Source organism: Ambystoma mexicanum, chromosome 10, assembly GCF_040938575.1.
Source record: "Ambystoma mexicanum isolate Mex_15411 chromosome 10, UKY_AmexF1_1, whole genome shotgun sequence".
Taxonomy (NCBI): domain Eukaryota; kingdom Metazoa; phylum Chordata; class Amphibia; order Caudata; family Ambystomatidae; genus Ambystoma; species Ambystoma mexicanum.
Genome location: NC_090932.1, coordinates 1523263021 through 1523289456, shown reverse-complemented (window position 1 = coordinate 1523289456; position 26436 = coordinate 1523263021). Strand labels below are relative to the sequence as shown.

The 26436-nt window shown below is 47.3% G+C and overlaps 1 protein-coding gene and 1 pseudogene across 5 annotated transcripts in view; both read left to right on the top strand.

The window, feature by feature from the left end:
- NCOR2 (nuclear receptor corepressor 2) overlaps positions 1-26436 on the top strand; it is a 2813293-nt gene that overhangs the window by 1157795 nt on the left and 1629062 nt on the right. The gene's annotated exons all lie outside the window — the stretch shown is intronic.
- On the top strand, positions 11160-12216 carry LOC138493344 (WD repeat-containing protein 82 pseudogene; annotated as a pseudogene).

The window sequence follows — 26436 nt, the reverse complement described above, 5'->3', positions numbered from 1 at the left end:
CCCGATATGCATTACTCCCGTTCATTACTTAAAGTGACTAGAAGGGTACGACTGCCCTTGCATCTTCTCAGCAAATTTGTACAAATGCTTAGTTTCATCTTTAAGTTAAAATGAAACCATTCTGGCATGAGTAGAAGGGCGTAAAATACTCTGAAACCATGCATACATTTCCTAAAGGAGCTGAATCAATCTACATTTGGTCCAAACTCAAGTAGCGTTAGACAGCCTAGAGCAAAACGTGCTGACCCCATTCTATTGGCACTCGAGGCCCTTCACTAGCTCTGAGTGGAGCAAAGGGTTGCTTATAAGTTGCTGCTTTGCATGACTCCTAGGGCTTGTTGAATCCCACATGAGATGGCCAAGCACCATAAACATTCCCACTCTTCGAATTCCATGCAAAATTGGTTGGGTGGCAACGCGTTGCGAATAGTAGGTCAGTGGCAAAGAGCAAACTGATCTCTGCAGAGATTACAATAGAAACACTTGCCATTCCAGATTAAGCTGAAAAATATCCTATTTGCATTGCATTTGGAGGCGTAGGGCTCCCCACCCCCAAGTTTCATCCTGGTTTTATTATAGTCCAGAGCTGTTGCACCAAATATAAAGGCAGCCTCGTTGTGTCTCTATTCCCAATTTACCTCATTGGTGTGCCAATTTGGGAACTACATTTGGTTTGCTTACTACCTGTAGAGCATGAAGTAAAAACCACAGTGCAGTTTGGTGGTAGAAATATATTCAAATGCCAGAAGAAGGTCCTGGATTAAATCCTCTGTGGGCTGAAACCTGTTTGCCAGCACAACTTTAAAGCTGAAACACGCGCACAGTTTTCCAGACTTACTGAACTTTTGAGGTCTTTCTGTGATGCGCTGTGTTCCCGACTGTGATGAAGATCTCGTATCTCGTGTGGCCTCCTTAATCGAGTCCATAAGTCCCAGGCAGCGTTTGAATGGCTCTAGATCTAGCGAGCCAATCGAATATAAGCAATGAGATCACTGTGTCCTTCCTTCTAGTCAGGCGAGTTGGAAAACAATATGTACCTTTATGGTTTGGGTGCTCTCCTTCCAGTTATGAAAAGTAGAAATAGAGTGAGAAAGTGTTTGCACGATGCAGGTTGAAGGAACTAGGCAATCGTGCCATGCCGCCAGCCCATTCCATGTTTGGAGGCTGCCTCTGAACATGCGGTGGAGGGGGGGGGCAGGTGAAGGCCCTGGTGGCAGCACACCCACTGACCAAGCCCTCAGTGAGGTGTACTGAGCCTTGTTTGACTGAAGTGTGGATTTTCAGCTGCCCACTGCTGCCTGCACTCTCTCGAGACCTGAAATGCGATTGGTGTTTAGTGCGGGATGATTTCCTGTCTCTACGCTATCACTAGCCTCTCCCTCCACCCCCTTCCTCCCCTTAGTGCTCTGAAGCGGCAGTGAAATGGTGCTCGGCGCCTTATAGAAGACCCAGGCGAGCTTGAGTTAGGCGGAGTGCTAGACTGTCAGGGATGACTGGCTGCTACCACACCTTATACATGCTACACTATATGCGTGTCATTGCAGAGGCCTAAAGGGACGTCACGGCGAGCTGGCAAGCACGGGTGACCGGTGATTTATTGGTGCTAAATCTGTGAGTGACTCATTGCATTGAGTGATAGTGGGTCACTGCTCAGCCTGCTGCATTCTCTGGTTAGATGCACGGTGTTGAAGTCGAGGTGGTTTTGGGTCAGCCACCAGGCAAGCTTCAATACCCTCGCTGTACGCCGGCGCCATACTCCTTTATTGCACCCTTGCAAAGGGCCGCGTTACAGCACGTTTGTGGTGGTGCACCGGTGCAGAGGCGAGTGTAAATCCCGGTGCCTGTGATTGCTGAGCATCTTTGGGTGAGACTGCAAGTCCAGCTTCCAGCCCCAGCCCACGAGGAGTCCAACCTGCCACTGTGCTCTGACCATCCCCTCTAGAATGCCCAGCAAGCCGCAAGAGCTTCCATGCAACCTGTACAGGGTATTGAAGCCACTTGATGATGAGTGCCTGTTCTTCCATCTAGTTTACACGCCTAAGGAACTTGGACATGTGTGATCCAAGGAGAGCGCAGGCTGCTATTTTCCCTTCTTTATGGACAGTGTTTTTCTCCCCCCAGAGCTGTCTCAGACGTGTGGCATGCATCATTAAGTTCGGAGAGGTCCCCAAAATGCCTGTTTATGCATTATCTGGCGCCCCTAGTTTTTGCAGGCATGAGAACTGAATCATAATTTTTGCCCCATATCAGACTGGACCAGGACTACCCCACCCCGCCAGTGGCAACAACGTGCAATGCGATGTTACGCGCTACGTCTGGCAAAGGATGTTGGGGAAAACAATGGGCCACCCTCTGCCAGGCTTGTAGAGTATGCTGGTTTCACAAGAGTGGAGTAGAAGAGTTCGGAGCACAGCACCGAAGGCTCTCGTGTTGGCTGCAGATCCACTTACTGACAGGAGGTTAATATGGCAGATATATGAACCCCCAAGACACTTTGGACCCCTTGTGCCCACACTCTTACTTCCAAAGCTTAGTGCAGAGGGATGTGTGCCAGCACGACACTGGTGTGGTAGAGTGCACTTATCTGCTTCCCTGACCACCTCTCTTGGACCCTTGTTTTTGCTCACTTTCGCCCTTAGTGGTAACTCATTGTTGCCCCCAGATTCCTAACCCCCCTGTTCAGCCCTAACAACTATCACTGCCACTCCCTGATTTCTTAATCTATACCTTTTTTTTTTCATTTTTACATTTGTATCAAGCCAACATTCCGGTCAGTCGTTCTCTTGATATCAAATTAATTGTAAGGCTCTGATGCCACTCGCTGTCCATGCCTCCCCGACTCCCAACTCAGTTACTCTCTCCTTACTACTCCTGGTCAGGCTGGCATTCCTATTGCTATTAAACACTGATATGTAACTCGTTAGCTGGCTTTGGTGCCTCTTGTTACTTTCTCAGTCTTCTCAATCACAGTGAGGACATGATTCTTCTCACTGCCGCTACCTAATTTCCCTTCTCACCTTCGTCTCTAAGGGTCTCCAAGTGTCGCTCGTAATGGGCACTCAGTTTGAAAACAGGCGATCAGCAACTAACAGATGTGTAAGGTGGCCTTTTTGTTGGCCAATGGGGTTGAGACCAAACTAAGCAACGTGCTTTCAGTAAGCTATTTTCCATTGAAAAGATTGACCATCAGGCAATCTGTTTCCAGAATGACCGTCCCAACTTATGGCCATCGAAGAATGAACTGTTTGAAGGTTTTTTAATCACTAATGGCACATACAATAAACGGCCCACCACACACACAGGCATGTAAGATGTTCCGGTGAGAAGGTATAAAGAGGCAGTCCGATTGTTCCGCAGCGACCCGTAGCACAGTGTACACTCTGCACCTCGCCTGTGCAGCGATCCGTAGCACAGTGTACACGCTGCACCCAGCCTGTGCAGCGACCCCTAGCACAGTGTACACGCTGCACCCACCCTGTGCAGCGACCCCTAGCACAGTGTACACGCTGCACCCACCCTGTGCAGCGACCCCTAGCACAGTGTACACGCTGCACCCAGCCTGTGCAGCTAACCGTAGCACAGTGTACACGCTGCACCCAGCCCGTGCAGCTAACCGTAGCACAGTGTACACGCTGCACCCAGCCTGTGATATACATTTCTTACAGGCCTCTTTGGACTGATGTATAAACAAATAACCTGTGTCGGTCCAACACCTTCAAAAGAATAGATCCATGGTTTGTAGCCGTTATGGATGTTTTGCCATTTTGAGTTGGAATTGGAATCGTTACAAATGTTTTTTTTTCCTTTATTAATATTCATATACCTGTTTTATAAACTTAGGTTCAAGGTTTGCTACAAACGTAAGTGCACGCAAATAAAATTAATTTAAAATAAATCCTCTTTTTCATGTTGGAATGGCCTTGAGAGGTGTGCAGCGCCTTCTTGCATGCAGGTGCCCAACGTTGTGTTTTCATCCCCAGGGATTGTTTCCTGCAAAATAAAGTTGGAGAACTTGATTGCCCACTTAGTAATCTGGATGGGAATCCTCCATTACTGTTAGGAAGATAGGCCTTGGTGAAAAGCTTAAGACCAGGCTGCATGTGAACAGGATAGAAAGAGATGAACATTAACCAGCTTTCTCGCCTTTCCCCACCCCAAGGGTATTAAACCCCAAAGAAGTCGTGAGCTATTGAAATACATGCTCAGAGATCTGGGCCTCCATGTTGAAAAGGGCTCAAAACCACCTGTGCTTCTTGCGTGACTTGAATTGTCTTTTCTGGGCGCAGGGCTGCCCAAATAAAGCAGATTTGCCTTCCGGGGAAACTTCTGTGTACAGAGGTCCATGCGCTTAGCAGGTGTGCATGCGCTCAGCAGATCATGAGCTGGTTGGCAGGAGAAGCAAACTGCTCATTACTATTTATTTCGAGACCAGAACAATAAACAAATCGCATTTTACACTTGGACCCTTGCCTGCAGTATTAAACCTCTACTGGCGGTGCAGCCGGGATACACCCATGAGAGGTTTACGTTTTGAAAGCCGTCGAATAAAGTGTGCTGCTTTGTTGACTGTCAAAGATCTCTTCCGATTCCCAAGTATCGATTGCTGCCACAGTTTTGTTGTTTGCAGGGCTGTTTATAACATAGCAGGTGTTGCTATTCTTCAGCCCACTGGCACTCAATGTATAGACTTCTGAAGGGTGATGGGCTAAGTTTTCCCTGCCGGGATTCAAACCCGTGACATGTGGGTCAGGTACAGCTGTAGGGAGAGAGCGTGCTTCATTCATGAGCCATTTTACCAACTTGGCAATGAAATCTCTTCAGTGCCTGGAGATATCTCTGATTGCAAATTTGCATGTATATACCAGTGTGGTAGTGAATTCGCTGGTTGTTTTTTCCTTAGTGTGGGTGCCACTCTTAAAACCTGCTTTCTCTCTCCCTTCTACAGTTGGTAAGACAGATGTAGTGTCATCAACAGTGCTTGCCAGCAGGGGACTTGGCAGGTTGTTGAGACCATTTAAAGATGGAAGCAGAGCATGGCAATCGGGCAAACATTACATAATGAACTCCCTGTTCCAAGATGGCCACCACAGATTTGTATTGCTCAGGATCTTGGCTGGACAAGTATTTGCATGGTAATGAGTGCTACCACATAAGGAGCTGGCCAGCCATCTAAGAATCGGCAACATCATCTGTTGCCTGGGTTTTTCTGAATTTGTTGGGCTTTACACACTGCCTTCCCCCACAGCGCTGCTTTGAATTCCTCTGGGGTCTTGGCCTTTTATCCTTTCCCTTATCCTCCGCGAGCCGGCACGGACATAAAACTCCACATTCAAGCCTATAATTACATGTAATCCCCACTTTACTTAACGCACCTTTTTCCTGGAAGGTGCTTTGATAACAGTCTGGGGGTGGCTATTTGCATACAGCGCATTGCAACTATAGATGTCAAACGCCTTCCAAGATGGCGGATAGTGGTACAACAAGTTAGCGGTCACTCTGCGCCAGTGCGGATGGCGGCAGTTCCTAGATGTGATCACGCTTACCTTCGGCAGCAACACACAGCTCTTTCGCAACCATACGCAGCGAGACACAGACCTACTGACAAGGCGCGACTCCCCAGTCCTCTTTTCCGCATCGATGGGAACGGACCACTTTCACCAGCGCTCCTGGGTTTGGCTTCAGCCTTATAATTACATGCGATCTTCCGCGGATACGGTCTTTTGTCTTTAATCAGGTACACAGTCCTCTGGCGCCATGCTCCTCCCCGGCGCATGTCGACGTCCTCGGGCTTCAGCAGGTGTCCAACCTGCGAGGGGCTCTACCCTACGTCTGACCACCATGCTCTTTGCCTCCGGTGCCTTGGCCCCGAACATGGCTGGGAGGGTTGTACAGCGTGTGACGCACTTACACCGCACGCTCTGAAGAACAGGTTAGCTTGGTGGAGGGAGCTCTTCGAGGAGTTGCCTCCAGCGGACTTGAAGAACTTCGTCAGACACAAGTCAAGGCCCAAGGTAGGGCAGAATCGCCTAGCATTTTGGAGCTGGGCTGCCCTTGTGGGTGGGACAAAGATGATATGCAAATGGGTATTTCTCCTCTTTGAAGCGTGCAGTGGGCTAAAGTGTGGTTGCAGAACCTCCTGAGTGGAAGCAATTCCATAGAACAGGGTATTTGACCCATGTTCGTTCTCAGTAGAGGGACTCCCACACTCCTTTTTAAACATTCCTCCTCTACCTGTGAAATCCTCACCAAAGACTTTATTTTTGGCCTGCAATTTAACTGGCCTTAAAACGCAAAGCTGCCCAATACATCTACTTGGGCAGCTAAAACCCTAATTGCCATCAGATCCTGCTCTTTGGATCAGGTCAGCACCTAAACAAATAGCGAAAATAAGTACAAAGCATTCTCTGAAAACAAAAACACACACAACCCACACCCCAAACTCTCACGCACCCACACCTGAAGAGCCCACCCAAGCACCCGCCCTCGCACACACTGGACAGTTAGTCCTGCAATACATTCAACCTATGGGTTTACTGACTATAACACACAGCTCTTTGGTTGCAGCACTTCTGTAATACACCCAGACCCATGCATTCACACCCATGTGTTACACACACACACACACACACACACACACACACACACACACACACACACACACACACACACACACACACACACACACACACACACACACACACACACACACACACACACACACACACACACACACACACTCCACCTCCTATACTGTTACGCTTCTAAAATACACAAACCCCTGTGCAATGCAACCTTGAAGCAATGGAAGTACTCTAGTATAGCACCCATGTGCCGCTAATGTGGCCTTACTTCGTTTGGCTTTGTAAGAAAAAGCTAGGTGCGGTTCAGTAGTGGGACAGTAGCCAGGGCAGATATGAAACCTGTGGTTTTGATGGGTGCAGGTTGGAAGTCAGTGGCGGAGGTAGGGGGCAGCAGAATGGGGCGGCTGGTGCCCAGTGCACCCCAACCCTACAGCTGGCGCCCTATTAGCCACCCCCCTCCGCTGGCACCAAAAACTGCCCCCGCTACTGTTGGAAATACCAGGTTTCTGAGTGCCAGTCTGCTTTCTATGGGATTGGCAGAGACACTTGGGAGTATATTATCTATAGGGAAGAGCCCAAGATCGATAGAGCTCAGTGCTTTGGGTATGGTTAGCTGCTGATGTGGCAGAGTGTGACCGGGCTAAAGAGGAGATCTTAGTCATGGTATGGTTAGTTTTTCTTTGCTAACGGCTAGGCTTTTGATGGCCTTCTGTGCAGGATTTGTGTATGTAGTATAAGCGGGTAGAATTTACAGGTGAGCTGTTTAGTTGGGGGAAGAAGGTAGTTGGCCTTACAAAACAAACGGCAACCTTGCACTCCTACCCCTGTCCATTTGCAGACCGCCCCCATTTCTCTAGCTCTCAATGCGATCTGTCAATCCCACTATCTCTCGCTCACTCTGTCGCAAATCGATACATTGTACACCATGAGGACCAAAACAAGCATCTGCAAGTTGACATATGCGGGAAAGGGGCGATGTGGCAACTCTGACTTTACCATAACCTGATAAAACTTACGGGAGGCAAGAACCGAAGGCTGAGTGGAAAGGCAGCTTGAAATTTGGCGCTTTGAAGCACTATTCTAGCTGTATAATCCCCTTATAAAGGCCCAATAAAATAAATTTGAGGACCACAGTCACCAATTTTGCCTTCCATAGAATATTGGTTAAAAAGCTGAGCGATTCTGCAGACCTCACTTTAACATGCTTGGGTGCTATGCTCAGTGGCCTGTTGGGACTTTTGCCTATTGAGGACAGGGCAAGGCGTTTGTCGGGCTCCGTCAGGCATTGGTTGTGGCAGGGTCCAGAATACCTGCTCATTTAATGAGGTTTCCCTTGCTGTCTCCCACTAGCCCCAAACCTTTCTCGCAGTCTAAAATGAAAATCCCACCTCCGCAGCCACAAACCGCCGCAACTTACCAGGTTCTGATACTGCACTAGGCCTTCAGTTTCTGAGTGATGCTGCAGCCCTACAGCAGATTCTTCTCAATGAAGCGAGGAGCAGAAAGTTGGAAGGGTCGAGTGTGGATTCCTAAAAAAAATGGGCAACTTCTTTGTCTAAATAAAGGGGACGGAGGGTGCAGTGGCTGCAGGGGGATGAAGAGCAGTTTGTTGGCAGCGACAGCCAGGGGTAATGGGGATGGTGGATATGATGGATCTTCCAATAAGACAGCAATCTCGATTTTGCAGTCTCTCTGAGCCCTTGCTAGCTAAGGGTCTCTGAGATTTCCTTTCTTGTGCCACAGCTAAATGATGGGACCCGGACACAACAGCCATGCTTTATTCATCCGGATTTTAAGGGCTGTCTTTCCAAGCACCCATACCAAGTGCAGTTACTCACTGTTAAGCGATCTTGGGTGTTTATGCTATGTTTCATGCTCTGCTTATTTATGCTTTTCTAAGTAGTGGTAGTAAGCGAAGCTAGGTTTTTTATGCTGCTTAGTGCATGTGTGTGCCATGTTATGCTGTGTGTGCAGTTATTCTGTGTCAGGTAAAGTTGTGATTTTGGTTTTTTATGTTACTTGTATACGTATATGCAATGCAAATATGCAGTGAATACATTTTCTTTTCTCGGCTATGCACAGCATTGCAAAATCTTCCACCAAACAATTGTTCCTACAAGGTATGGACCACGCTGAAATGGTAAACACATTTTGACAAAGTATTGCGTCACTGAGCAAGCGAGCATAACCATTTAAATGTGCTATATATATATATATATATATATATATATATATATATATATATATTAGTAATAGAACCCCGACTCTGTATTTCAGTCCCATTGTCCTGGGGAAGTCCTACTGGAATGCTCTGGCGTATGGGAGGACCACGCCCGATTTGCAAATGGCTGTTGGTCTTCTATGAAGGTGCTGATGGGCTAACATAATTGGGGTATAGAAGGTTGCTGAGAGCAAATCCAGTGGCAATGAATAATTTGAAAGCTGCCATCCAATTCTTTCTACATCCCTCTCCGTGAAAGCAAAGGCATCTGTGCAATAAGACACAAGATGGTTTAAAGACTGTTTTTTTAAATGCCACAGCAAAAGCATGGCCATCGCCATAACCTGTCAAAATGATAAGTGTACCTGGTCATTCCCTATGGTCCTCCAGGTGAGTATACATAAACAAAATATGGACCAATAGGTTCAAAGATAACAGGAATCCTTTCTAATTTTTTCCCAAAATGTTTTTCTTCATATGGTGTTTATTTCACATAACAGAAAATGTTAAGTATTTAGTTTTACAAAAAATGCTCTAAAAATAGTATCACCCTTATAAAACGTTGCCCATCATTCATCACTCATACTTCACTCAGACAGGTCATCTTCATACTAATACAATTTCATCAAACATGGGTGTTCATTATATCCAGCATTGAAGTGATTTGCACTTTCAAGTCCAACACTCTTATGTCTTCCCGATGTGACCCTCTGTTCTTATTATAGAGAGTTTTTATCGTCAGACGAATTTAAACCGCAGGGTTCAAAAGGGACGTCTCCCGTTCAAAAGCACAAACGTTTCTTCTAATAATGACCGTGTGGAACGTTGCCTGAGACATCCATCTCAATGTTGCTGTTTTCCCTTGAAATCTTCCTCGGGTGGTTACCATCAAAAGGAGTTGGTGTTGTCCTGGAATTCACATGCGCCGAGTCGGCTCCAGCGTATGTCCAGCGCGGCCGTTTTGGGTCTACCAACAGGACACCCTGAAGAAGATGGTTGTACATTTTTACATAACCCACGGAAACGTGGGCACACTAAAAGAAACGTTGAAGACAAATCTGGTTTATACGCCATTTTCCACATAGTGTGAGATTTTGACCTTAACACGTAGGCAATACAAAGATATCTTGTAAGTCCAAGACCCAGACTCCATATATCATATGGACTAGGAGGATAGTTTAGATAACCCTGATAAAAACACAAAGGACTTGTGACTTTGGGAAGGTGCGCATTTTAGAAGCATATGTCCGTATGTAAAATGGTTTCTTCTCTTGCTTCCTGAAATAATAAGTCGCACAATAAGTTACAGTTGATATGAATTAGGAGATTTTTTGATCTGAATAGCATAAAATGAATGTGATTTCTTGTTTACACTTTATGTATATGTTACTGTGAATAATTGGTGTTGCAACATATGCCTTTCTTGATTGAGATCTGAATACCATACGATGAATGTGATTTTTTTGTTTTGTTTACATTTTACGTATATGTTATTGTGAATAATTGTTGTTGTACTATGGGTTTTTTCTGATTGATTTTTACCTTATAAAAATATATATAATTGTATGTCTGGCTTAAACTTGTCTTTCTTTGTTATATGACTTAGGCGAGATGAGTAGAAGAAGTGTGAAAAGTTCACTTATAGTTCCCTTGTCCTCAATTGCCTGACGCTAGAAGAAAGGACAAGGAAGGAACAAGATTGTGCACTCATTGAGTAGTAGAGTGGCACAACTGAGTGATTCACTTATGAAGTGTACAAACACGGATAGGGGACATACTTTTGGTTTGATATCTTTGAACCATCGCCATAACCTAACAGATCGCTTGCAGATAACGCTCGGACTAGGAAGGAACCGACCAAACTGTCTCCTTTGATCTCTGCCGTTGGGGACGATGGGGAGGGGACGGCGAGGTGAGGAGGGGGATGCAGAGAGTTCGGTAGTGTCTGAGACAGGAAACTCTGATGGTACTGCAAAGAAGCGATACTTGAGCAAATCGGACAAGAACACAAGGCAGACTTGCTGAGGGTGCGAGAGCTACTGGACCTGAACAGAGCAAAGACCACATTGATGGTCACCAGAGCAACTCAGGCATACGCAAGAAGGATGATTGTGAGGGAAGCAGGGAACGTTTGCACCTAAATCGGGGGTCCCGTAGATCAATTGAAGTGACCAGACGTCCCGGTTTTGCGGGGGCTGTCTCGGAATTGGGTGCTCTGCCCTCCGGTTTTTGGTAGTAGGTCTTCATAGCTGGCAGACAGGAATGCACAATCTCACACAGAAGAAATGCTGCGTTTTACAAATTAAGATAGTGGTAGTTTGTGATAAATTAATTATAGTATGTTTGTTCCACCACTCCTCCTCTTCCATCCGCTACTGAAGTGTAGTGCCTTGACAGCCACTTTCAAGAGTTAGTCCTACATTTATATTGGTTGCCCTGTCCCCGTTTTTAACTTTTTAAATCTTGTCAGCCTATGGAGATCCCCTGTAAGCACGGTTAGCCTCTCCATGGTTACACATGCAGCCTATAGTAGCTGTCCCAAGCTGACAGATAACGTGCTGCGCAGCTCTTGCGTGGCCAAGGTTTTTTAGCGAGAATCAATAGTTTTGACTACAGCCCAAGAGGGGAAGGCCTACTGTGTTATCCAGCAGCGACGACGACTCAATTATGATGTGTGGCTTCCACGAGGGCAATCTAAAGATTACTCTCTTAAGGAAGAAATTTGGGATAGACCTCGTCCAATACGCACATGTTGCCAATATTGTAGTTTACAGCTCCAAAAAGATTGATGACACAATCAGATACCTCGCTCTCCAGGACAATAAATACATACGCTACTTACCAGGACACGGTAAGAGCTGTAGCATTGTCGATGTCTCCTGTTGATGACACATTTATTTCGTGGTGTCCTGGCAAGACAATTAGACTCTGGGACCTCCGGTCGCCAAACTGTCACAGCCAATTGCATCTGCAAGGGAACCCTGTGTGTTAGTCTGAACCTGAAGAACTCGTTTTTGCTGCTAGTGTGAGTTAGGAAACGGTCAAACGTTATAATCTTTGCTCTTTTGACAAGGATCCATTTGCAAATTGTAAGGTGAAGTGTAATTGCACTTGAGATTGGACTGGATTGAAGTTCAGCAATGATGGGGAAACTCCTCTCCGCCATTGCTGGCATTCTGCGACTCATAGATGCAACAACAGCGAATCAGTCACACTGGAGGCATCCTTTCCACCAGACTCTGATTAGAAGATTTGAAGATCCATATGGTAAATGGGGACTGGGGGGAGAAAGTACCTGTCCTGGATGGAAGAACTACAGGTCCCATAACCTGCCTGCAGTTCAACCCAAAGTACATAGCCTGTGGCAGTGCGCGTTCAAATATGCCTTTCTGGTTACCAACGATAGAGGATTGAGCTGCGATTGGATAATTACCATGGAGAGCAGTACCAAGTGACTGAATAAAGAGGCAGCAGGCTCATCAGTATTACTATTGTATTGGGCCAGAATATGTCCAAGCTTCTATTGCTCCTCACGAGTTAAGATGGTAATCACTTACCACATCTGCTGAATTTCAAGGGTTTTGGTGTGTTAAATCCGATCGCCTTAACTCTCACAACTAAAGTTTTTTTCACTGAATGTAAAGAGAGTTTCTTTTTATTTAAATGACTGTGTATATGCAAAAGTAGGAACGTTTTTGAAGGCGGGTTGAACCTTTTTCTTTTTGTAGACAAGTCGCTTGTGATCCTATATTATTGTTGGTGACTTCCCCAGCATGAGGATTGGGGTCCATGTTTGGTTTTGATTCATATTTTACATAAAATAGAGCCTTGACTCCAAACTGAGCCGCTTTCTCATCCCAGGATTGTGAGGTGGGATTTTTGCAGTAGGGGCCATTCGATGAAGGGGTGCCACCCTAGCACAATTATACATTGTGTTCAAGGAATAGCCAATGGGGAAGAGCAAAGGTTGCGTGGGCCAAGGAAAGAGCAAAGAATAAGTGGAAGTAAAAGAACACCAAGGCTAATGCAGTAAACTGAAGAGCAAGGACTAACCTGGATAACAAGGGATGAAGAGCTAACATGTGGCAATAAAAGAGGCGCCATAGCAGTTTCTTTGGTTCTCCTCTCCATTTGCGTGCTCTGTGGGGTTGGTCAGCCTTTTTATATATAGTTGGCTTCCCTTAACTATTCGGCCAGTTCATTCTATCCTTGTTGCTCCACACCTTCATCTTGCAGTAGATTGACTTATGTACTCATCCATTCAACAAACTATTAATTTGTCTAACATTGGGCCCATATATGGATTTAAGTACTTGAGCAAGGGTGCTGCCAGGGCTCCATCAATTCCCCACCAGCCCTGTTTTTAACTGAGTGCACATTAGGAGCCTGCGCGAGCGAGCACAGGCGACTCGCGCTAGGGACAGATTGTGCGATTAACATGGTGTTAAGGGAATAAATGCAAGGAAGCCATGCTATTGGAGGACAGCTAACACTCTGCTGTGTGAGGCAGGCATGGCATCACAAGTAAGGACACAGACACAAGAGGTACAATATTCAACACCTTTAGTAAATTTGACTGGGGTTGGAGACTTCCTAGCTGGCCCTAATTCTATAATGGGAATGGTCTCGACCATCATAATGGTCCAAGACAGACAGTCAAACAAAGGAAAAAGTCTGTGTCAGAAACCTATGCTTGCCCTCACGTTTCACAATAACTAAGTGTGGGGAAAAACATGAAAAGTGTATCAAAAGAATGTCAGAATGGCAATAAAAGTGGCTCACCACTCCCTTCCCCCAAGTTCAGTTCACTGGGGTTTTACAATGTTCCTTCAAGGTGGGTAGCATGCACAGTTCAAAGATTTCCCATAAATCTGTTTGGCTTCCCTTGCCTATTCCAATGTCAGTTCAACATGCATCACAGTTCTCTTCAATGGATTCTTTCAGGCTTCCCTCACCTGGCTTCACAATTCTCAAACAAACAGATATTCACAAAGTTCCTTCTTAGTTTCATTCACAGTCTGCCCTTGCCTGTCTTCAAACAATAAAACATGGCTGAAACACTTTCCATCTAAACAGCTCTGCTTCACAAAACTCAGGGAGAACTCCTTTCCCCAAACTTTGTACTTCTCTTTCACAATGTTCACCTGTCAGAGACCTTTGCAACCGCATGGTATTATCACCCCCATGCGTGACCACTCCACAGCAGGGTCCTTATCATTATCACCTTGTCAGAGACTTTCGCAACCACACAGTATTGTCACCCGATGCGTGACCACTCTGACAATACGGTCTATTTCTCAATGTCCGTTCCCCTTGCACTTGGTTTCGCAGAACGGGCCCTCAGCCACACTGTCAGTTCACTTTCACATTAGCCTTTTTGGATCAATACATGCTCCTTTTCACTCGTGCCCCTTACTTCAATTACTTCCAACACATTTCACTTTCGTTATTCACTGTTCTGTTCTCTTTCAAGAAACGTTTAACAACGTACATTTTCACACGGCACAGCTGTTACTTTGTTTCTCATAGGCTCCCTCGCTGGCTAAATACATTCAAGCTTTCAGTTCAATGTCTTTATCCTCCAACCTGTATCCTTGCATGTAACACTGTAGTTTTCCACAATCGCGTGTATCAGAAACCGGGCTCTCCCTTTCTTTGAACTCACCAGCTGTGACTGCTATTGCGTGTCCTGTTTTCAGCTTGACGAGGTCAGGGTCTTCTCCACCTTCCCCTCAGACACTCCCTGGTGGCCTCACGACCCCAGGGAGGAAACCAGCAGTTTGCTGGCCCATGGAGGAAAGGGATTAGCTGGCTCCTCGGCTCCCTTCTCTGAACTCTCCCAACTTCTTGGAGACATGGCTCCCTCGCCATGCTTTCTCCTGCCTCAACTTTCAGCCTGTCAGCGTCTCAGCGTCCCGTTCTCCCTGGCCTGGTTCTCGGTAGCCCTCTCTCAGCTGCTCCTCCCTCTCGCAATCCAGCTTGCCTTCCTTCTCTGCCTCTGTCTGGCTCTCTGTGTCTTTCTGTGCTCCACCTTTCTTTTTTTTCCACTTAAATTTTAAGTGTACATTTTCCGGGCAACAAAGCAATGTAAAACCATTAGACCAACAATAGCTACCCCAACATTGCGATTAGAAACAACCCCACCCTCTACCACCCCCCTCCCCCGCTCACGCTCAAACAACCGTATTCAACATATTAATGGAGTCACAAGGGCCATTAGTTCAAGGGAACACTGCGCCACAACAGTTGATACAATAGTCTCAAACATTAAGAGGAAATAGGATGATGGCTACTGAAGAATTACACACATAATAGATATCAGTCCAATACACAAAGGTTCATAGTTTCGATTCACAGCTCTCATGGAGCAAAACCACCATCCATTCCTGCAGGAAAGAATTCATAGTGTCATGAGTCCAGGCAGAGAGATTCTCAAATGTAAATATTGCCCAAAGCTTAGCCATCCAGGCCGATTTTCCCGGAGCCAAAACACTTTTCCACTTTTGTCCTAAGGCCAGTCTCCCCGCTTGGAGCATGGCTTGAACCACCCCGGGCAGGCGAGCTGAGAGCCCATCCAGGGAGGGGACGGCAAAGAGGAATTCAAGGAATAGAAGGGGCAGAGGTACCCCCGTTATCTTGTCAATCCAACTCCAGAGGTCTGCCCAATACTTCTGTTTAACTGGACACTCCCACCACAAGTGGAACCACGTACCTCCTTGGCCACACCCCCTCGGACAGGCCGGGTCCACCCCCGGGTACATTTTAGCGAGTCTCACTGGCGCAAGATGCCATGCATGTAGAACTTTAAAATTGTGCTCCATTGCAGCTGTGTATAGACTGCCCGAGAAAAGAGACTTAAAGATTGCAGCCCACGTGTCTCCCTCCACCACCATCCCCAACCTAGCTTCCCACTGCTTCTTGAACCCCTGTCTGCTTTCCACCTCTGCTGTAATTAGGACCTTGTAAAATCTAGACAAGGACCCCCTTCTTGAGGGGGATTCAACTATGATTTTCTCAAGCGGTATAAGAGGACGAGCCAGCCCTTCCACCCAGAGGCTATCATTCAGGATCCCTTTCACTCGGATATAGTCAAAGATTGACATTGGGGATTCTCCCATGGTCTCTCTTAAACTAGCATATTCAATGAATTCCCCCTGTTGGAAGAGCTGTGCCGCGCGTTCAAGACCCATATCGGACCAACCCTGTGTCCCACGCAGGTCTCTATTGTCCAAGTCAATAGGGGGCCCCACAGAGAGGACAGAGGAGAGGACCACGAAGAGAGAGCTGCATTTTCCCTGTCATCCTTCCACAGTTCCCACAACACAGATGAGGTTGGGTGATTCCGAATTTTATACAGGGGGTTCTTGGCAGGTGACCACAAGAGATCTCTCACCTTCTTGGGGTGAACCGGCACATCTTCTATGTAAGGCCAGTAGGTCCTCAGATCACCTCTCGAATGCTCCAACATCACTCTTAATTGAGTGGATTTGTGGTAGAGCCTGAAGTCTGGAAGACCAAACCACCCATGCGTTTTTTTCGGGAGCATCAGGGTCCCAAACTTAACTCTTGCTTTTTTCCCTTTCCATATGAAGCGTCGGACCTTCAAATGTAGGAATCTGAAGAAAGACCTTGGAACGGCGATCGGGAGAACAGAAAACAAGTAGAGGAGCCTGGGCAAAATGTTCATCTTAACTGACACCATTTGACCAAACCACGAGTGTCAAGGGGGCCCTGCGAAGCAAGTCAGACTTAAGCTTGGCAAGGATAGGAGGATAGTTTACTTCAAAGAGGCTAGACAAGTCTCTCGAAGGGAGAATCCCCAGGTAGGTAGCTCGCCTTTTAATACCTCCCCATGACTCTCTCCCCTCAACTTCCGATTCGGCTCTGCCCATTGGCATCGGAGAAGACTTCCTTGGGTTAATCTTCAGGCCCGAAAAGCTGACGAACTTGCGGATCAAGTCCAAGAGGTTCGGAAGCGAAGTCTGGAGGTTGGTCAAGTACGCAAGGACATTGTCTGCAAATAGGGAGAGCTTGAACTCGAGATCCCCACAGCGAACACCTGTAATCCCCTGATGCTGCCTTATGGCTATCGCCAAGAGCTCCAGCACATAGAGGAGGGGCGAAATCGGGCATCCCTGACGGGTCCCCCAGAAAGCAGGAAGGAGGTAGGACCATTATAAAGCACTGAAATCCCCCTACAAAACCTAACCCCCAAACCCATCCTCTGCAGGACCTTGCCCATGTAAGCCCACTCAACCCGGTCGAAGGCCTTCTCCGAGTCCAAGGATAACAGATAGGCCTCCTCACCTGTGACCACCACTTTGTGCATTAAGTCCAGAGATTTCCTAATATTCCCCACCCCCCCTGCCTCCCAGGAATGAAGCCCACTTGATCCCATGCACCAACAACGGGAGGAGCGGTGCCAACCTGTTAGCCAGGAGCTTAGCCAATATTTTCACGTCTGCATTGAGCTAAGAGATGGGCCGGTAGGATTGAAACTGTCTCCGGTCTTTCCTTTGGGATGACAACAATACGGGCTGAAATCATTGATTGCAGGAGCCTGCCTGATTCCAAGACTACATTGAAGAGCTTAGCCAAAAGGGATCAAGGACCAGACGAAAGGATTTATAGAAGAAAACTAGAAACCCATCATCTCCCGGAGTTGTCCCCGATTTCATGGAGCTGATGGTATTGATTACTTCTTGAGGAGTAACATGCCTCTCCAGGGGATCCGACCTCTCAGGGGAGAGACGGGGAAGCGGTAGGGAATCTAGAAATCTTATCTATATCCGCCCCGTTCCTACCATATTCGGAAGTGTAGAGGCGCTTGTAATACATACGGAACTGTTCCGCAATCTCTGGGTCTTCCCTACAACTTGCCCCCACCGGAAGGGCAAGCTAATCCACCCTCTTCCTATTTCTTAACTCTCGAAGCCTCCAGGCTAGGATTTTATCGGCCTTTTCCCCCTTCTCCATACATCTTTGCTTCAGGAAAGAGTTTCCTCTCCGTCTGGCCAACTAAAAGAGAGGTGAGTTTTGCCTTTAAGTGCTGGAACTCCGCCCACTTCACTGGGAACATCTGAGATCTGTGCTTACCCCCTGACCGCAAGGCCTCAATTTTGTCCCTTAGAAGTCTCTCCTCCATACACCTCTCCCGCTTTCTTGCCGCCCCCAACCCTATAAGAACACCCCTAATTGTTGTCCTTAAATGCCTCCCAAACTCTCTCCGTCTTCACCTGCCCATCGTCATTGATTACAAAAAATTCCTTAATTGAGGCAAGGATGGACTGATCCAACTCCTTATCCTTCAACAGGATATCATTACAGGTCCATCTCCCTGGGACAGGGACTCTCTTTGACATACCCAACTGGACCTTAACTAAGTCATGGTCTGACCACGGTGTCACTTCCACCTCCGTTTTTGTGATCCTCTCACAGAGCCCCTTGTCGACTAGAATATAGTCGATTCTAGAGTATGACCGATGAGTTTTTGAAAAATATGTAAATAAAGGGACTTGGCTCTCCCGGACCGAATGAGCATCTCGAAGCCCCAGCTCGTCATTGTTGTCTTGAAACGAGGCTGCTAAATGTTTCTGCGTCGGAGAGTCCGTATAAGGACGCTCAGACCTCCTGTCATGATCCAGGTCTAATACCATATTAAAATCCCCTCCCACCACAAGTGCACCCTCAGTAACAGACACAATTTTGGGACTTCATCTCCAACCAAAAGCGATCTTGGGCTTCAGGCTTCATTGGGGGCATATATAGAGACTAGAGTCACCTTGGAACCCCTCACCTCCCCTTTAATCATAATAAATCGAGCCTCAGGGTCCCTATACTGAGCCTTCAGGGTGAACTGGGCCCTAGACGCAGCCACTGTTTCTACCCCCCTCTTTTTGGCATGACCTGACGCGTGAAAGACCCTCTGTATCGACCTAGTGTTAAGAGATGGCTCTCCACCCCTCACCCAGTGGGTTTCCTGGAGAAAAAGAAAATCCAGTTTCAATCTATTAAATTCTTTTACTACCAGGGATCGCTTCTGGGGCGAGTTGAGATCATGTGTATTCAGTGAGCCCAGAGTCAACAAAAAGTCGCGATCAGCCTTCAGGAGAGTCAGATCGTCGCTCTACTTTACTCGGAATACAAAAACCCCCAAGACCTTTCCCATAACTAATACGCCTAAGGTTCCCCTCTAGATCTATCCCTCTCCGGTGGACCGAGCCTCCAAACGGTTGATAGCAACAGTTATACCATACATTCATAGAAAAAAACTCCCTCCACTCTCCTCCCCCCTCCTTAGCCGAGCGCCTGGATTACCTGCGACATTGAACCTGACGCACAACCAGGCCACTAGGAGTCACCTTCACCAGAGCGACATACAGCAAGAAAAGCCCACATCGTTCTGAGCCCCCCCCACATAGTGAAGCAATGCATCTGAAACCACATCTTCATTCCTTCCCCACCCCCTCCCCTACAGAAATTGTCAAGAAAGAGAGAAAAGACAACATACCCTTGCAAAGGACCAAAAGACCAGTGTTATCTCTCTCTCAAACTGGGGAGAGAGAACCTCCTAAACCAAACCTCCCTCCCCATCAAACATATTTAAAGCATTATGAACACAAGGCCAGGTCAGGTAGCCGGCTGCCCAGGGGAGGGCGGAGCCATCTTTCTGAATTTCCTATGGCCCCGAATTCGACGCCTTTCCACAAATTTATTTGCAATACTAGGCTCAAACATGGCTTCCCCTCCATTCGATTCTCCATCCCTCGCAGCACAGCCCCCAGGAGTTCCTGAGTCACTCTTAGTATGTCAACTTCAGTAACCAGTGAGTACTTGTACCCTTCCACTTCAAACGAGAGAGAAAAAGGGTGACTCCATCTGTAGCTCACACCATTATACTGGAGCCATTTCGTTAAAGGGCGGCATAAGCACCTGCGTGACAAAGCGAGGGCTGACAAATCCTGGTAAATTGAGATTTTTGATCTTTCCCACTCAATGGGCCCCTTCTTCTGTGCTAGCTCCAAGATCTTGTCCTTCTCGGAGTAATAGTGGAACTTCACTAGGATCGATCGGGGCCCTCTCGCAGGGGCACCTGCTCTGTGGACTCTGTCAATTGTTGGCTCACTAGTATTTCCCTCATCAAAAAGCTTGTTAACAACCGCATTTACTATTTTGACGATGTCCGCAGGCATCTCCCCATCTCAATGAGGAACACCCAAAAATCTTAGATTGCAGCGGCGCTCCCTGTTCTCCAAGTCATCCAGCTTAAGGGATATCTTCTCCTCTCTCCTTTCGAATTCTGACAGATGAGCATCAATTTATTTTTGTCTCCAGAATGTCGACCGAGGATTGGTTGGCTTCCAGTGCTTGGACTCGATCATCCACCCAGTCAACCTGCTTGTCCAATGTGTCTAGTCTCCTACTGATGTCAGCCCTGAATGCTCGGATCTCCTCCAACAGGGCCGCCATCGTTCCACTCATTGTTTGGGATTCCATCTCTTCTGGAGGAGCAAGAGGTGCAGTTATCCTTTGCCATCACTGGAGCGCGACGGAACCTCTGCAAGGATTTCACCCAGTCCATTGGAGGTGGAGGATTGGGTGCCCACTAAGATTCCCCTAAAACCCCCAGGAGGCCTCCAGAGAGGACCACAGCAGGAGACCAGTGAAACGCAAGGCCACTAGAGCAGAGGCGAAGAACCAGGAAACCACCATAGACGCGTGATAGCGCCTGTATCAAGGGACAGGATGCAATGCTTCTCCCTCACCTCAAGATTCAGTACAAAGACAATGAGTTTACGACTGTAGACAAACAGAGGTGGCCATGCCGGTAGGGGAGGACAACCACTTTGACGGGCGATATGACAATATGGAGGACAACCTATAGCACTTCCAGTTCAGCTAAGCTTTGGTCGCTCCAGTAAACCCCCCCCCCCCCCCCCATACAAGGTTGAGATCAGACCAGTCATTGGAGAGCGAGGGAGTGCATCAGTGTGCCAGGATGACAAAGGGTACACAGAGGGTGGGTGGTGGTGTGTTACCACAGTGAAGTGATTTGCGCCAGGGGTGAAAGGCCAGACCAGGCGCGATTCTGGTCTCTGGGAACGTCCGCTGCCTATGTAACACGCTTCAGACGGGGTCCAGACCTCCTCCACCGCCCTCAGATGGGGCCACCGGCCCATGCCACACAAGGACTGCGGCAGCAACTGGATCAGAGTAAACTAATGGGGTGACACAGGCAGCTGAGGTGTTGGCGGAGACCCGCCGCTCAAGTCCAGGATCCCCCAGAGAACAGGGCTATGAGAGGTGGAGGGACCTCCCCCCGCCACAGCACAGCGTCCCTCTGAAGCCCCTCCACTGGGATCAGACCCCTCCACCAGGCTCCTCCAACCCGCTCAGGGGAAGGCTGCTCCCTCCTTGCCACCACCAACCTCTGCTCCTCAGCCTTTATCCCCCTCCGGGTCTCCTTCTCCTCGTGCTCCAAGGGCCTCCAGAGACCACCCAAGTCTCAGGCACCCACCTTTCTGGGTGCCACAGCTGACTGGACCCCCACAAGCACGCCGGGTCCGGAGCCTCCAGTTCTGTGTGGGAGACCCACAGCAGGCTCAGCTACGGCGCTCCTCACCCCCGCAGCGCTCCTTCCATCGTCATCTTCAGGGGGTGAAGAGAAAGAGCCCCCAAACGCGGACCTCTCTGGATTGCCGGGGGAATTGGGGGCCGCTGCACCGAAAAGACTCAAAGCCCCTCCCCCACCCGGGGGGAAGCTCTAACCGCTGCAGAGCTGTCAGCGGGAAACACACCTACGAAGTCTTCCCCGGCCAGACAACCCGGGCTGGAACTCCTGCTTCCCGTCACTGACACCGACCGGGACTTCACCCAGCAGGTTCCTGGAGAGTCTACTCAGCCTCCGGGGGGGACGCATCCTCTTCACAGGGGGCTTTGGAGGGGCTCAGACTCCTTTTTACTGCGTTGGAAAAGCGAGCAGCGGAGATGCTTCAGCACATCTTGGAGCCCCCTAGCGGCCCTGTTCTTCACTTTTTATAGTTTGGATAGCGGTTCATGAGTTTCGGGTGCGTTTGATGAGTGCCTGGCCTTGCCTGACCTTACTAGTGGGACAAGGCCAGTGTATGTTACTAGTGGTAATCTTCCTAGTCTGTCTTCCTCGTCTCAGTAGTTGGCCAGATAAGGAAAGGAGGGGAGTTAGGGGAGTTGTAGTATCCCATATAGGTAGAGGGAATATGGGGGATACCATGTCTCAACTTCCGGTGTCTCCTCCCCCCACCGTGAGGACCCCCTACCCAGGTGATCCTCACTCGCTTGTCCACCCCCAGCGTCGGGATCCAAGAGCGATGGCCCTTCCCAGGCCACCTGAACAAGGGATCACCAGGGACTGAGTCGTGAAACGCCTTCAGGTTTTTCATAGCTGTCAAAGCTAAGCAGCAAGTAGATAACTGGGGGCTCAGTGGTGGCCATTTACAAAATGTCTGGGTTCCTTTAAACCTCAATTCTGAAGCATTATGAAGCAGCTGTGTTGTGCATACATTTAAAATGGAGATGCTTCCTGATGCAAAAACCAATGGATTATTTGCCTGGGTTTAGCATGGAGTGTGTATAACGAGCGCCCCCCCTTGAACTTCATTATTCCACAAGCATATTCACTGGCCCACACAAGAGATGAAAGCATGTCAGTGAAAAGTTAACACCTTTTTAAGGAGGTCTTCCTTTGGCCAGCAAAGGCACATTTAAAATGGCAAAGCCTTTAGTTTTAGAAGACTAGTGCCTTCCTAGGGAACATGTAGATACCATCAGCCCTTCCTTGCACTTCATAATGTGACCACATCCTAGATAAAGAAAAGGGAGCAGGGGATTAATAGCTACCGATTATCACAGGACAGGGCGCCAAAGGGGAAGCTGAAAGCCTAAATAAACTTTTAAGAGAAGCTATTAAGCAAACTGGGCCTCGGTTATTTATTTAAAGAATGGTGGTGATTTAATGACTGAATTGCTTACATAATGAGAAGCTGATTTTTCGACAGCAATTTATTTAGAACCATAACCAGATGGAGCTTTATTCAGAGTATTCAGACAGGACTGCATGATACCATGCTGAGTGGCCCAAAATACATGTTTGCAAGGCATCATGATGTATTGTCTGCTTGTGCATAAGCCACCAACGCCTCTTTTAGACCACCCCAGCACACTTAGGCCACGTCCCCTTTCCAGAGCCCCCTCTCCCACAATTTTGCATCTTGCTTGAAACACTGTGCCTATTCCATGCACTCTGTCTGTGTAGCTAATGTATTTGCCTTTTGTTTCATGGCCAGAGTGTTACAGGGGAACAGCTGCTTCTGAATGAACATGAAACGGGTACAATCTGCTCCTAGAGAGATACTGCCTTGGTTTGCATTTTTGCTAAATGAGAGAGCTTGAAAAAGCAGTTATCTTCCTTTGTGGGATTTGTTGCATGGGGGCTTCGGGTGCCAAGACACACATTGGCGCAAATCGGAGCCATCAACAGAAACCGAGCTTGGCGTGGCGTGATGTCCTGTTTATGTGAGAGGCATGCTACAGAGCAGGGTGACTTCATAGTCTTTCCCCTGAAGACAACCGCTTTATGTCTCGGTTGCAAAGACATTTAAAGCCCTCATCCCGCAGAGGGCTGCATGTCAGCCATCTCAGAAAACCAACACGTCTCCAGGCAGACTCATCTCATGAGGTCAGCGTGCCCTCTAGTGGAATTCCATTTCAGGGGTTCATTGTCAGCATCTGACATGAGTGCCTCACTCCAAGGGGTTATTATCTGCACTTTGAAATGGTGCCCTCTTAAACCTGCATCTTCCTTGTTACCAAGTTACCTCAGGTGGAGTATATCCACTAGCACCAGGGCACCTCAAGAAGCATATCCGCTCTAGGGGGACACTCTGGAAAGCAGGATCACCCCTGACATGGAGCAGTTATGAGAGGTCAGCATATTCCCTGTTGGGCGGGGGGGGGGCTCTCTGGTCAGCTTCTCCGTGACAGAGTCCTAGTCAAGGCAGCTAACCCCCTAGTAGGAGGCCACTTTATTAGGTTACTATTTCCCCTAGCAGTGGGCCACCTCCAGAAGTCAACTCAACTCCCATGGCACTGAGCCATTTCAGGTATGCATTCCTATGGCAGGCTGCCAAATCAGTTAACTGATATACGGATGTACAAGGGGCCATCTCTGGGCATGACTATCCCCCCTTGTAAAGGCCTTCTCAGGAGGTCTGCAGCACCCCTCCACATTATGTTATATGTTCCCTGATCAAGCAGGAAGCGTCAAGGAGTGTCAAGGAGCTACCAGGAGGACAGGATCGGCTGCTCCTAGGGAGGTTCTATCAGGGGATCAGCATCTTTCTCTGTCAGCGATAAATTGCCATTTCCATGGCCAGCTGTTGAAGAGTTTATGCCCTTATTCAGGTGGTTGTAGTGTAGATTGTTCCGCTTGGTGCATAATTTGCTAGGGGGGCAATCTGATCTGACTAGGTAGGCTATTTTAGTCTCTGGAAGCGTTCTGCCTTTCATAGCTCTTGGATTATGTAATTATGGTAGGGCTCTACACACTCTGAGATCCTGGCAAGACTGAAAGTCTTAAACACACCTCTGACCTACATCAATTACTTGGCCGGATGTACAGAAAGTTCTTTTTCCACAACCACCTCCTTTCCTAACCCTCATTATGAACATTCTTTTGATATAATTCAGTAGGGTTACTCAAGGTTTGGTTCCAGACCTGACTAAATCAAATAAGTTTCTGAGAAACAATCCTAACTTTGTAACAATAAATTAGGAGACCACACTCCACAAGCCCCCCACCCCTGTTAAAGCACCCCACAAAACATTGTTGATTTTGCTCTACCAGCCCTGTCTATGACTCCTATAGAGCCACGTAGATCTGTCCCCCTATGCCACAAATGAGCCAAGAACCAGGCCGGGGGTACAAAAGAATATATTTTTATTAAATAATATGCTCAATTAATATTTGCACCAAATGAGTACACACACCACTTTCTCTGTGGCATAAAACAAATCTTCAATCCAAAAACTCCCCTTTTATCATGTACATGGAACGCAAGCTAAATAAACCGTTCAAACCTCCTGTCCCACAAACCCCTTTATGTCAAAATTAAACAATAACTTAGAATATTACAAGATCATGAGCATTAGCCTTACTCAATAAGGTTTAGATTTAAATCAAAGCAACATTTCTGTTTTCAAAAGCAATTTCCCTGCACACTTGAAGGTCTAGCAGTTTTGAAAGCACAACATACTTTGGATAATATTTTGGATTGATAGAACCCTTATTCCTTCTTCATCCCAAAGCAATACAAACTCTTTCTTCTATCAGGGTCACTTTCTCACTCTAAGGACAGTGTGTGCATTTTTCAATTAGGAAATACACTTGGTTTAATTTGACAAAGCACTTCTGTACCTAGCACCAAAAACCTAAACTTCAGTTACATTCAGCACCCCTCTCATCAAAGGCCAGGTCCCGGTAGTGGTGACAGTTAGTAATTTAGTTTTTTAGACAAGGACACCCCTTCCTTTTAGGGAAGTTTGGGGTTGACAAGAAGAATAGGTGCACCAAACTATGTTAACAGACTATCGTTTTTAAAGTACACTGGGAATTAAGTTTAATTTTGAACGTAAACAAAATTACCCCAGTGTATTTGAATATAGGGGATTCATTAAATTATTAGATTTCAAATCTACGAAGGATCTACTTCCATACCCCACTAAGGGGAAGGTATTAAATCAAACAAATCCACACACTTGATTCTGTTGTACAAGCTACTTATATTGGACAACTCTGGGTGTGGTGCTCGGGGGAGGGGGTATCTGCGTTTTTCAGACGATCTATTTGGCTCTCCTGGCAAGGGCCCCAGCATCAGTCTCTCCCAATGGCTGTCTCCCAGGAAATGTTAACTCTCCATCCAGCTTTCAGTAGTTTCACCCAGATGATATTTAGGCAGCAATCCTGACAATGTTAAATTCTGCCACTGACTTTCAGCATTCACCCAGATGATTTTAGGCAGTTCTCCCGCTTCCCATTGTGCAAGGCCTTTTTACCCTCTAAGCCACACCTCAAATATTAAATGTAGTAGGTGCCAGCTTATTAGTTCTGAATTTTCATTGGACCCTGATGATCCCCTTCTCCTCAAGGGTCCATCCTCTCTCTGCCAATGGGCTCTGGGAGTTCTGAAACTTTAATCCTGTGAAGGAGCACACCTACTTGTATTAACATATTTGACACATGTAATTTTGCACTGAAAAAGTCCCAAGTGACAAAAACTTGTGTTTTACAAATAAACATGACACGTACGTTTTTAGATTCAGCTAATCATGGCAGACTCATTAACATTATTCCCATGTCTGCAGGAGATTGCAGGTCCGACTAGCGGTTTTTCACACTTTACTCACAAATAAGTTATCAAAAACTTTACAGACAGTTCCACTAATCGACCAGCTCCCGAACATTCGGTCTTGTGACATTTTAGATTGTTATAGAATTTGCAAATGTCGGATTTATATGGAAGGGGTGGCATCAAAACCTCCTTAGGATAAGCTTTATAATGATGTATGCCCCGGAAGTCAAGGTCTACGGGGCTTTCGACA